The following is a 13,888-nucleotide window of genomic DNA, read 5'->3' on the forward strand; positions in this document are numbered from 1 at the left end:
CACGTGACAGTTAATGGCAATATATTTTAAATTTCTCTTTCGTTATCCAAAAAACACAAAAAGATTGATGACGAATGATAGGCAGAGTCAATGCACGTAGAAATCTCGTCTCGTGACTTTTGCGAATGTGTGGTCACTCTGGCGGATGCATGGAAGTATGGACTGTTTGTCACGCGTCGGCACTCACTGGACTATAGTTATCACAATCAAGCTAATCTAGAGCACGTGCTGTGTAATGACTCTCGATTGTCGAGATTGGCCGGAAAGAAGTAATAACTGGCTGCTGGTCTGTGAAGCATTGTAATTCGTACATGAGACGACAGTGACAGCGAACAAAGGCTACGAGCTGCTGGAACAAATAAGCGTCATGTTTAGTCGTGCGGAGAGGACGACTATTTGACTCCGGTCCCACCGCAAAACGCCCAGAAGCCATGGGCAACGCGGAGAGCCGCCCACACCTGCAGCGGTGAGTGCACTCTTGTTTTAAGACTCGCCACGGACACATTTCTCCACGGACTGTCGACAAGAAAAGCGTCACCATACTGTGCTCCAGGCTTCAGTATTACGCTCTCCTAGTTTCACAGTTTTCAATTATTATTTGTTTTTGGCTTCTATCATACCTACTTTTGAGCCATCACAAAAGTAAAAAGATTCACAACTATAACAAAAGTAAGACTGATCACCTCCATAAGCGCATTCTAAGGCACATATTCTTAAATTTGTCGACAAGTTGAAACTGATGCATGTGCACAACTGTTGTGTTTTATATGTTAGCTAACCACCCGTTTGCATTAAAATTCTTAATTTAGTTAATTCATTGAATTTAAAATCCATCGTCCCGTTTAAATTTTTATGTCTGCTTGTCCTTATAAACCCAGCTATGGTCGCGTTTCCAACAACTTGGATCGTGCAACGCGGCAGACAAGTCAAATCTCACGGGCTCCTATGAAATGAAATGATCGTATGGCGTTGTTGGCCGGGAGGCCCCATGCGGGGGAGTTCGGCCGCCGTTTTGCAATTCCTCTTTAGTTGGTGCCACATCGGCGACTTGCGAGTCAATGATGATGAAGGACACACAACACCTAGTCATCTAGAGGCAGAGAAAATCCCCGATCCCGCCGGGAATTGAACCCGGGAAGCCGTGTGGGGGAAGCGAGAACGCTACTGCAAGACCACGAGATAAGAATTTGACTTTGCTTTCCTTGTAGCAGAGAGTGTGATTTACAACACTAATTTTTACGTCATCGCATCGACAGGAGTGGTGTCCAAAATGCCAATTGATGATAGCAACCAACTAGTTCCAGAACACATTTACTTGTTCTTTTGTTCCAATTTCTGTAACTAATTCCAGAATGCTTTGTAAGTCTGATTATTTGATGATGCTAATGAAGATTGTGAATTTTATTGCTCCCATAAGTGCAAAAGTTTCGGTTAAAAATGTCGGAGCCTCAACAGGTATACAGAGTGAATTTTCATTCTGCAGCGGAATATGGGGTGATTTGAAACTTCCTAGTAGATTAAAACTGTGTGCCGGGCTGGAGCATGGGACGTTTGCTTTTGGTGGACAACTGCTCTACTAAAGGAGCCATCCAAGCAGTACTCGCGACCCGCCCTCGTAGCTTTACTTTATCCAGTCCCTCGCCTCCTACCTTCACAATTTCACAGAAATTCTACGGCATACCTTGCGAGACTAGTCCTCTGGGAAAAAAGGATATGGCAGAGACATGGCTTAAGCACAGCCTGGGGGATTATTTCCAGAATGAATTTTCACTCAAGAGTTTTTTCCTTATTTTGTGGTCAGAGGAAATCACATCCAGTGCGGTTTTCCATATCCAAATGGTTCAAATGGCTCTGAGCACTATGGGACTCAACTGCTGAGGTCATTAGTCCCCTAGAACTTAGAACTAGTTAAACCTAACTAACCTAAGGACATCACAAACATCCATGCCCGAGGCAGGATTCGAACCTGCGACCGTAGCGGTCTTGCGGTTCCAGACTGCAGCGCCTTTAACCGCACGGCCACTTCGGCCGGCTATTTCCATATCCACTTTTGATCTGTTTGTGTATATACTTGACTATATAATTGTGTACAGTTCTCTAGTTACGAAATCTCTCTCTCTCTCTCTCTCTCTTTTTTCTTTTTGCTGGAACAATCGACGTATATTAGCTTGGTGCATAAGTTCATAAGTTCGTAGCGTTTTTGTTTTATGATGGTATTCCTGTTGCTATGCGTTCATTTATCGATTGCCATTTTTTATTTGTAGCTCACTATTGATATTTGAGTCTACATATTGACCTTTGGAGATAGTGAGGGGAACTGTTGGCGCTATAAAATGGAATAGCAAGTGGAGCAACGGGAACATTTCCCACGTATTCTTCTGTTTGACTTCAATAGTGGTGTGACAGAAGCGGAGGCAGCCTGAAACATTTGCACCGTGTATGGGGATAATGCTACTGGACAAAGCAGGGCAAGAAACAGGTTTTCTCGTCTTAAGGGAGATCGTTTTGACATTACTCACTTTCCACGTTCAGGAGAACCTTTGGAATTTGATTAATATCGTTTAGATCCATTAATCCACAGTAACCCACCCCAGTATACTCATGACTGACGAGTGTGATGAACTTTGACCATTCTACTATCTTGCGACATTTACATGCAGTGAAGAAGATTCAGAAATCGGGGTATGGGTACCACAAGCTCTAAGAAAAAATCACAAAAACCTGTGGGTGGCCATACGTGCATCTCTGCTTCCTCGTAATTAACTGACTGCTCTTGAATAACACCGACCATTCCTATCCTGTGTCGTCATTAGAGACGAGAAATGGTGTCTTTGTGCTAACATAAGAAAAAGAGAGGAGCGGTTGAGCCCAAACAAAGTACTAACGCCCCATACAATGACATGCGCGCATCCACAAATGATGATTTTATACACCTGTTGCTACAGCGATGGTGTGGTGTGCTACGAATTGCTTTCTCGAGGTGTCACTATCACTGCTGACATTTATTGTCAACAGCTGAGACGTCTTGCAGATGCAGTCCAAGAACAACGCCCGGAAAGACCGGGTGAAGTGATGCTACCCCACAGCAACGTCAGTCCGCATTCTGCAACACTCACAAAAAACACTATGCAGGAGTTAGGGTGGGAATTTATTCCGTATCCACCTAATTCACCTGATACTACGCCCTCAGATTTTCACCTTTTCCACTCTTTGTCGAACAACGTTACGAGCTTATGCGCCAACCCCTATATTACAGGAATGTGTCGATACGTTGTAGTGTTTCCTTACCTCTGGGTTCTGACGTGAAAAATATAAAATAGAAAATCTGATTGGGTTTTGAATTTTGGACTTCGTATTATTGATTGAGATAGTGCTGCAATTTGACAGTGCATGGCAGACCGGGTCGGCTACACTACCAAAAGCGACTGTACGGAAATAGCATCAGAAACTAATTGAAATTTACCTTATGATCTTGTTAGAAACGCAGTACTAATTACAATATAGTCTTCATGGCTGTCCTCCTAATTTCTCTTGTAGGACGACCCGTCTTTCACTTATCTCCGTCTGTTGAAAACTTCTTCAAGTTGTCACTGTCATGATCAATTTACAAATTTGGCGATAACCACCTCGAATCACTATTGAAACAACCTCGCGTTGTAATATAATTTTAATTTCGACCCAAAAGCACATTCAACACAGCGCCGAAAAATACACGTCTTTCGTATGAAGACAAGAGAGAGAGAGAGAGTACTCAATTAGTTGTTAAAAACAAACACCTACGCAAAAGTAAAAAAAAAAAGATCAAAATTATTTATAAAAATCGGTCGCTGGCGCAGCGCTCTTCTGCGTGTGCGATCGTAAATTATATCTTTGTATTGGCGGAGGCGCGGTAGTCAAAGTACCATTACAACGTTCTGTGATGGTCCTCTAGGGACAGTTCTATTTTGCAGATATTTCCAGCGTTCTTACCTTTTCTGTTAGGTCTCTTATTTTGCTTCGGTCGTTTTTTCTCGACGTTCGAAGCTTTATTTGAAAAAAAAATACAAAAAAATTACGGTTCAAAGTATTGGCCGTCGCTGGACACTTTCTCCTATGTTTCGGGCAGCAAACGAAGCCCGCAGCAGAGGACTGGGCATCATTTGAGGAGATCCCATATTTGCGCTTGTTCATATGACCGGAAGGAGCTAGTTATCCAGAGCATGTGCTATCTATCAAAAACAGGTCACAGTCAGAGGGAGCAATGTCAGGACAATACGGCGGGTGAGGTAGGACTTCCCATTTCAACGTTTCCAAGTATGTTTTGATGGATTTTGCGACACGGATGTCTAGCATTGTCATGCTGCAAATCGTCGTATTGTGGCTGTTTGTCTTTCAGTGCTCGGCTTAAATACAACTGCTTTCGATAACGGCCTCCTGTTATTGTTTCCTTCGGTTTCAGTAGCTTCTAAAACCTTCTATCTTCCACCGCCATGCCGATCTCTGAACTAGGCTCGTATGATGACATTCTCAGTTCAGAATAACTTTATGATGCAATCGCAAACTGAGTAATATCTTGATGGCGTTATGTTTACAAATGCCTAAACTTATTGTACTAAAAAATGACCTTACGACCTACCATCTGCACCACCACTTGCCGCTGTTGCCATCTACTGCATAACGACGGAAGCAAAGTTGTAGATCTAATAAATATGAAGCTGATATCTCTTCATATTTCTATTTTCACAGTATGTGATAAATGTCTCTCACAGCCGTTTCTGTGAATCACAACGGAGGAGATTATTCGTAATCAGGTTTGTATTTGTATCAACTAAGCCTTTCATTGCTGCAGGTCTGCCCATTTTCTCTTGGTTTCTCATTGTTGACTAATCTTCTTTTGTGTATATGTATTTGATCTTTTTTTTCACTAAATGGCTCTGAGCACTATAGGACTTAACTGCTGAGGTCATCAGTCCCCTAGAACTTAGAACTACTAAAACATACCTAACCTAAGGACATCACACACATCGATGCCCGAGGCAGGATTCGAACCTGCGACCATATCGGACGCGCGGTTCCAGACTGTAGCGCCTAGAACCGCTCGGCCACTGCGGCCGGCTTTTTCACTAAGCCCGAGCGTTTCGCTTCGTCGCTAAACGGAAAAAGAAATCTTCATTCCAAGATGGGTTGTCAGGAGATTTCATGGTTGTATGGCAAGTGCTGAAACGAATTATTCCTTAACCCGGCGTGAGTGAGGTCGGGTATGTAATACCTGAGGTGTTTTGAAGCGCTGATTATTGAATGTCATTGTTGCCACACAGATCTTACTGTCACAGTTACTGGAGGTAAGTGAGAGAGGGGCAAGATGCAGTGTTGAGATTATTGTTGCGCCAGCGTCAGAGGGAGACACACGTGTGCAAAGATGGCGAGGGTACGTCACACCCGACCTCGTAGACGGTGGTACATTTCTGAACTGTCAGCAAGTTTATGAGATATGAAGTTATTTATAGTATTCTTTGGTTTATTTTTGGATTTTATATTTCTCAGTATGTCTTATGAAGAAATTGAACGTCGGCTAGAAGAACTACTAGAAAAAGTTTTAGAGAACTGTTCAAACGCTAGTTCCTGTGGCTCAGAGAGGGAAGAAGAGATCGACAAAGTTTCTCAAAGAAGTGAAGAAAGTGATTCAGAGGAAGAGGGTATTTTGGATGATTCGGAAGAGCCAAAACCTGCGTTAGTGGCTCCTACTAGTCAGTCACCTGAGGTACGTGCGAGTTTTTATATGTCCAAAGATGGTACAAAACGGATGAGGATTGCCCTAGGCAAAGCATTCGTATTCGTTCAGAGAATAATATTACCAATTCTCCAGGTGTAAAAGGTGCTGCAAAACACGCCAAAACAGAGACTGAATGTTGGAGTCTTTTTGTAACAAACAGTATGTTGAATACTACACTTACGGATACAAATAATCAAATAAGGAATATCAGGGGAAAATATCCAGAAAATAAAGAGCAGTACCACATGAATGATACAACATTGGAGGATTTGAAGGCATTTATGGGACTTTTGTATATAGCGGGCCTAAACCGCTCAAATAGACAGAACTTGGACGATTTATGGAATACAGATGGTACTGGAGTTGCAATCTTTCGGACTACAATGTCACTGCTGAGGTTTTACTTCCTCCAAAATTGCTTGAGATTCGATGATAAGAACACTCGGGGCGAAAGGAAAAAGACTGACTATCTGACTGCTGTAAGAGGTTTTTTTTTGATAATATCGTTGAAAATATTCAACAACACTACATGCCGTCTGAGAACCTTACTATTGATAAAATGCAATTATCATTCCGACGGATATGTCCTTCCGTGTATACGTGCCAAGCAAACCAGCCAAATATGGCATTGAAATATATGCTCTTGTAGATGCGAAGACATTCTATATCCGCAAACTGGAAGTGTACTGGGGAAAACAACCACCAGGACCTCACCAGCTTAGAAAAAAGCATGTGATATTGTAAACCGTTTAGTGGGGCCAATAAGAAAACAAATTGGAATTTGGCGTTCGATAATTGTTTTACTAGTTACCCCCTTATGATCCATCTCGACAGAACATTCATTGACTTCTGTCGGCACAGGCAGTGTACCTGAGATTTTGAAAAGAGAAGCTGAAGTATATAGTTATCGAGTTGGGTTCCAGAATGATGTTACACTGTTGTCCTACGTGCGTAAAAAAATAAGGATATGCTGGTTACGTCAACTTTAGACCATGATAAAAACATAGACCAATCGACAGGTGATAAAAGGAAACCGGAAATGCTTGCTTATTTCAATTCAACTAAAGCTGGTATCGATGTCGCAGATGAACTGAGTTCCACTTATGATGTTGTCCGGAACAGCAAACGTTGGTCTATGACAATTTTTTATGGTGTACTCAATATGGCTGCCATAAATGCCATCACATTCTACGGAGAAAATAACAAAGGTGACGAAACACGCATGAAGAGCCGAGATTTCATTCGTAATTAGGTTTGAATCTGGTAAATGACAGTCTTCGCATTAGACAAGAAAACGTACGTCTTCCAAGCGAAATTCGAAAGAGGATTGCTGATCAACTGGGAAAAAATTCATCGCCAGTTCCCAAAAAAATGACTGATAGATATGTCAGGTGTGGTGCCTGTACCGAAAACAAGAAAGGAAAGCAAAACATTGTTACTTTTGAATGCATTATGGGAACAGCAGTGATCAATGTCTTATAAATAATTACTATTAAAAACAGTCTTGACCACAATTTATTTAATAAGGTGACCGGTTTCGACCACTACTGTGGTCATCTTCAGACCATTGAGTAGGAACCTCTTTGTTGGAGAATCACTACTGAGTAGTGATTCTCCAACAAAGAGGTTCCTACTCAATGGTCTGAAGATGACCACAGTAGTGGTCGAAACCGGTCACCTTATTAAATAAATTGTGGTCAAGACTGTTTTTAATAGTAATTATTTACAAAACATTGTTGATCTAAGTGTGAGAATCCAATATGCATGAAGCACGCAATTTTTATGTGTGGAGAATGTGCTGATTTGTAGGTGTATATTGGCGCTGAGTTAATTGATCTCATAAGACCTTTCATTGTTTAATAATTAGAAGATTGTATCATTATGTTAATTAATCAAAGAAACTGTAATTTTGTTCGAATTTTGTATGAAAAAAATGTTAAAATTCTGAAACTTTTACCTTTTCTGAGAAAATATAGATACTTCATTATTTCACAAAAAAGCTTTTATATCTTAAACATAGTATTTTACTTACTCATTTTATTTAATAAACACCACTATTAATATCCCAAGTAAAAAAAATACCTAATACACGATTATAGTGTCAAAAATTCGTCATCAGAGTTTCGTGTATCTCATACCCACCTCATAGCTAGTGTAACAATTTCTCACCTCATTCACGCCGGGTTAATGTTATGTTTTATTGATAGGTAGCTATTTAAACATGTAACACGTCAGCCTCAGTTGCAAATAGAAACCAATCTTTATGCAGATTTAAGCCAAAATAATTTGGCGTTCTTCAGAAGAAGAATTATCACAGTTGCTGACAGGGCTGCACAATGTTAAAAATTCTTAGGTAGCTATTTACCTTCAATAGCAGCTTGGATACTCGTAATTTGGTAAGAAAGATCTCTCTCTCATTTTTCAACCTTCGGGATATACTTCCAGTTTCGTGACATAGCCTGTATTTCCACTCTTGCATGGTTTATATGCTGTAGAGCAGTGTTCCCCAAACTTCCTGAGCCCATTACCTATGAGTATTAGCTAATTCTCCTCACCTCCAACGTCGTCAACACTAGTACCTTACTAACTTTTATAACGAAAAATAATTTTGTTTGAACACTTTTATATTTATAATGACGAAAGATAGTTTCTGTAGGTGTTTTATTATATAATGTGTTAGTGGTTCACCTTATTTCTAACAACTTTTTTTATAGAATAATGAAGCACTTGAATGGGAAGTGTGATTGAGGGTACATACATGTTGTTGTGGTCTTCAGTCCAAAGACCGGTTTGATGCAGCTCTGCATGCGACTTTATCCTGTGCAAGCCTCTTCATCTCCGAGTAACTACTGCAACACTGTGACTACTATCTCTCACTCCTCTTCAGAAAAGAAAGCTAACTATCAACATTGAGGATAAACACCTGTTACAAAATATGCTTCCTCTACACCATCCTCTCCCTAGCGACTCTTGCTTCACCCACACTATACAGCCCCATTTAAAAGCAACAGAAGTAAAAAGCGCGCTCTACAGTTATTGTATGTAAATTACTTCGTTGCTGGACTCTTTACTTCTGAACTAGTGGAAATTGGAAGACCTTAGGCTGCCAAAGTTTATTGTCATAATAATAACGCTGAAGCCCCTACAGCAATTTAGCAACCATTACGTAGTTACTGTTCTGTCGTGCCATCAATTGGATGGATTATCTGTTGCCAAACGAATAATCAAGCAATTTGTGGTCCATTGCAGGAACCACCTACAACTCAGAGAAGGCATTTTGATGAGATATTAAAGCATATGTGATGTACACCTCTCAATTTCACTGTCATAGATAAATGGAACGAAATAAAAAGTTTGTGTGTAGAAAGTGGACTATGTGAGTAGATGTTCATACGTTCGTTTATAAGCTTTAACCTCAACAAAATTGTGTCACGGATTAATGCTCGTGTTTTAAAAGCTGATTAGGACTGGTAACTTATTAATCAGAATATTGGTAATAATAATTATCTTTAAAACAATAATTTAGCGTCGTAACCGCAACACAATCGAATTCTTTTGATTTTTACCCCTTAGAAAATTTCATTGTACTGTTCAGGGAGTAATTACCCCTAGGATGGGAACCACTGCTGCAGAGGGAGCCTTATACCCTTAGCTGCAAAATTATGCGGATTATAGAAAGAAACTAATGCTCAGGAATGAATATTTAGTTTTTTTTTATCGACATAAAAAACTTTAAGCTGATAGAAACTCTCCAAAGTGCAGACCGTTGGTCTCAGTGCATGTAGTATTACAACTTTATCCAGGTCATAGCAATCTATGAAAAGGGCAGAAAATCTGATGTACATAATTACCGGCCAATTTCACTGACATCGATTTGTTGTAGAATCATGGAACATATTTTGTGTTCAGACATAATGACCTTTCTAGACGGTCATGCGGGACAAAGCTGGTCCTCTTTGTTCATGGCTACACAACAGGCTCTAGATACCGGCTCCCAGGTTGATGCTACATTTCTCGACTTTCGAAAGGCGTTCGACTCAGTTCCACACTGTCGCTTGCACCAAAAACCGCGCGCTTGCGGTCTATTCGATGATATATGCGGTTGAATAGGAAGTTTTCTAACAGACAGGGAGCAGTACGTCGTCCTGAACGGGGCGACTTCAACAGAAACAAGCGTAAGTTCAGGTGTGCGCCAGGGCAGGGTAATAGGTCCGCTGCTTTTTACGATTTACATAAACGATCTAGTTGATGGTATTGAAAGCGGCATTAGAGTGTTTGCCGATGATGCTGTAGTCTATAGGAAAGTAGTATCACACGGAAGTTGTGAACAAATCGATGAGGATTTGCAGAAAATAAATGCGTGGTGTAATGACTGGCAGTTATCTCTCAATATTAGTAAGTGTAACCTACTGCGTATAACAAGGCGAAAATCCCCATTAATGTATGAGTACAAAATAAACGCCCAATCTGTGGAAGCGGTAACATCCGTCAAGTATATGGGTGTGACTATTCGAAATGATCTCAAACGGAATGATCAGATTACAAAAGTAACGGGTAAGGCGAACTCTAGATTGCGGTTTATTGGTAGAATCCTGCAGCGACGCAGTCCTTCAACAAAGGAAATAGCTTACAATACGTTGAGTCGCCCAGTTTTGGAGTATTGTTCGTCTGTATGGGACCCTTACCAGTTGGCTCTGATTCAAGAGATTGAGAAGGTCCAAAGAAGAGCGGCAAGATTCGTGACTGGTACATTTAGCCATCGCGAGAGCGTTGCAAATCTCATAGAAAGTTTGAAGTGGGACACACTTGCAGATAGACGGCGTGCTAAACGGAAGGGGCTGCTCACTAAATTCCGAAATCCGATCTCCACCGAGGATGTAGAGCATATATTATTACCACCAACTTTCAAATCGCGCAGTGATCACCATTCAAAGATAAGGGAAATTAGAGCTCATACTGAGGCGTCCAGACAGTCGTTTTTCCCCCGCACGATCCGCGAGTGGAGCAGAGGGGGAAAATATGACTATGGCGCGAATTGTGCCCTCCGCCACACACCGCTTGGTGGCTAGCGGAGTATATATGTAGATGTAGATCATCCGGTGACAGATCTGAACTGCGGGTTAAAATTATTGGGTCTCATTGCTCCCACACGTTGTATGTGATGGGAGGCGTGATTACTGCCACACCAGCACTCTCCTCATTGTACGAGTGGGGCACTGACAGCTTTTAGCTAAACTTGGTTTGGAACAGTTCGTTTTATTATTTCTCAGTATATTCGGCTTTAAAGTTTGTACACTTATGCTTGATTTCGAACCAATTCTGGAAAATATTTCTCCGCTCTGATGACAGTACCTCGGAATAATGTTTTTGGTATGTACATCTTCTTGGGCTGATGAAAACGCTTTTAACGCATTTTTCGTTTGACTTAAAAAGAAAAAGAAGAAAAAAAACGCCCAAACAGCCATGAAGGCTCAACTGTACGGATCGACCGCCGTGTCATCCGCAGTCCTTAGGTGTCACGGGATGCAGATACGGAGGGGCATGTGGTCACCACACTACTCTCCCACCCGTCATCAGTTGTCATGACCATTGCCGCTCTACATCACAATCAAGTAGCTCCTCAATTGGCCTCACAAGGGCTGAGTGCACCCCACTGGGCAGCAGCACTTGGCAGACCCACACGGTGACCCATCCAAGTGCTATCCACGCCTGACAGCGCTTAACTTTGGTGATCTGACAGGAACCAAAGTTACCACTGCTGCAAGGCCGTTGGCTTTTCTTTTGGCTTAAGGGAACGGAAAGAAGTCGTTAGGCAATAAATCAGGAGGATAAGGCAATGAGACATTAATTAACGGTTTTTTCTCTATTAAATAATTGTTTGACGTAATGCATGACGGCTGGCATTGCCATTCTGTAGCATGCTGCAGTGTGTTCAATTATTTTCCTGGTTTCATCGGTGGCTTGTGGCAAACAAATCGTCTATCCAGCATTAACTGTTCTTCAAACCTCTAAAGCAATGACCAGACATCTCGATTGTGACCTAGAAAGAAGTGATTATTTTTTTCGAAGTGCTTCACGGACAAACCACTTTTGTTGCTTCTGCTTCATCTTGATTGCTGTTTATTTTCCGACTCGTACAAATATATCCGATTTTCATCTTTTCTTACGATGTTTTTTACGGATTTTGCATTCATTCCTTCAAATTTTTTAGCATTTACACTCCCTGACAATAAAAAGTGAAGCATCCAGAACACATAGCCGGATGTCACTGTAATTTTGTATACATACACACCATTGATGCCTATGTGAATGATTAGAGTAGTAATTCTCTGTCTCACGTAGAACAGCCACCAGACTGCATTAATGTTGCTCGTGTTTAACGTTGTTACCAAGCCTGGCCGGACGTATAATGGGGGTGAACACGTCAAATGTTGAGTGATAACTGTGAAGGACAAGGAAATGCAGTGTGCTTGTGTAAGATAGCGTTATCAGCAATGATCGACTTTGAAAGGAGCCTCATCGTGGGTCACCATGTTGTCGAGTTGTGCAGCATTCGGATTTGTGCGGCATTCAGATGTGACAGAGGGCCGATGTTATACTGCGTGAGAATGTGAGGGCGTGGATACTCGTCATCAAGGTTCTAGTCGACCACGTCTGACCACCACAAGGGATGATTGCTGCACTGTGCACAATGGACTTTGTCGCCTCTTCACATTTGCACCTGACATCCAAGAACAAGTAATGGACTGACTCCAACATTCTGTAGCATCCCACTTCATTGATCAGAGGCTAGCAACAGTCGGACTAGGGAATTACTATCCCATGCGTGGGCAGCCGTTAACGCCACAACACAAACAGCTGCATAAGGAGTAATCAGAAAGCATGAACTGCTGGTGAACGGCGTGAATCGCGGGTCTCCGTTATCGTAGACGACATCTTCAGTGAGTATGGTGACGACCTGGGTAGAGATACCATTTTTCAATTGTTTTGGAGAGGAGCAGCGGTGTTGCATCTGGTTTCGTGATGTGGGGAGCCGTCATGGACTGTTTACGTAATGTTGAGGTACTCCCGTGTCCAGTAAGATTAAAGATCTCTGCTCGACAGAAGGTATGGAACCAGCTCAGACGTCAATTCAGTCCCAGGAAGGAAGCAAGGAAGATTACAGTTTAACGTTCGGTCGATAGCGCGGTCATTAGTGAGGGCTCCGTCCTGCTTCCAGTATCCGAGACCAGTTACATCAGCTGGGATCCAGCTGCCTCATGCGAGGATACGTGGGCTCAGAGGCGGTTGCTGTGCAAGAGCACAAGAGCACGTAAACACACCTTGCGGATTTATTGATTATTTTTCTTTGAGTGCTATTAAACGTAGCACAGATGCTGCAACCTTAAAGATATGGCACTTAAATCTACCGTGCTACTGCTCCTCTAGAGTCCGTGAAACTTGACTCAGGGTCGCGGGCACACCTTCAGTTGTGCGCGTTTTAAGTTTTTACGCAATTGTAACTCGCGTGACGTAATTGCATTAGGGGTCAAATAAATACAGTTCTGATCAACAAAATGCTCGGTTAACGGCGTGCACGCTAGCCCTTGCCACTCAACTAAAAGTTTACTTCAGTGCCACCAGGTGGTAGCACACTGCTGCAGACTTTTGTCCCCATTCGATCGGCATGAATCCTACTATGCTTCATTCATCATAACAATAAACCTGATCTAAACAAAAACAAACGCAATAATTTGTCAGCAGCGGTAGCTCTCGTACACTGGTCCGTTGGAAGTAGGTCCAACTTATTTATTAAATACCTTATTGATATGTCACTGTAAAAGAACTTTTAAGACATTCTGATGTAGTAACAGTACCTCAAACACTGCCTACCCTCCTTCTTTGCAGTCCTTGCCACCCTCTACAACGTAATCCTTGCCACCAGCTTCTACCCCAACCTGTGGAAAACCTCCCATATCCGGATGTTCTCCAAACCTAATGTTCTAATGTGTGTGAAATCTTATGGGACTTAACTGCTAAGGCCATCAGTATCTAAGCTTACACACTACTTAACCTAAATTATCCTAAGGACAAACACACACACCTATGCCCGAGGGAGGACTCGAACCTCCGCCGGGACCAGCCGCATAGTCCAGG

General features: G+C 42.0%; 1 protein-coding gene across 1 annotated transcript in view; it reads left to right on the forward strand.

Annotated features, from left to right (window-relative positions):
* The first annotated feature begins 442 nt into the window (after positions 1-442).
* The window catches only part of LOC124776986 (xanthine dehydrogenase-like), a 437,142-nt gene continuing 423,696 nt past the window's right edge, over positions 443-13,888 (forward strand). The window contains exon 1 of the mRNA XM_047252231.1: positions 443-466. The gene's annotated coding sequence lies outside the window, so the exon portion shown is untranslated. The remainder of the gene's footprint in view (positions 467-13,888) is intronic.

The sequence above is a fragment of the Schistocerca piceifrons genome, chromosome 2, assembly GCF_021461385.2.
Source record: "Schistocerca piceifrons isolate TAMUIC-IGC-003096 chromosome 2, iqSchPice1.1, whole genome shotgun sequence".
Lineage (NCBI taxonomy): Eukaryota > Metazoa > Arthropoda > Insecta > Orthoptera > Acrididae > Schistocerca > Schistocerca piceifrons.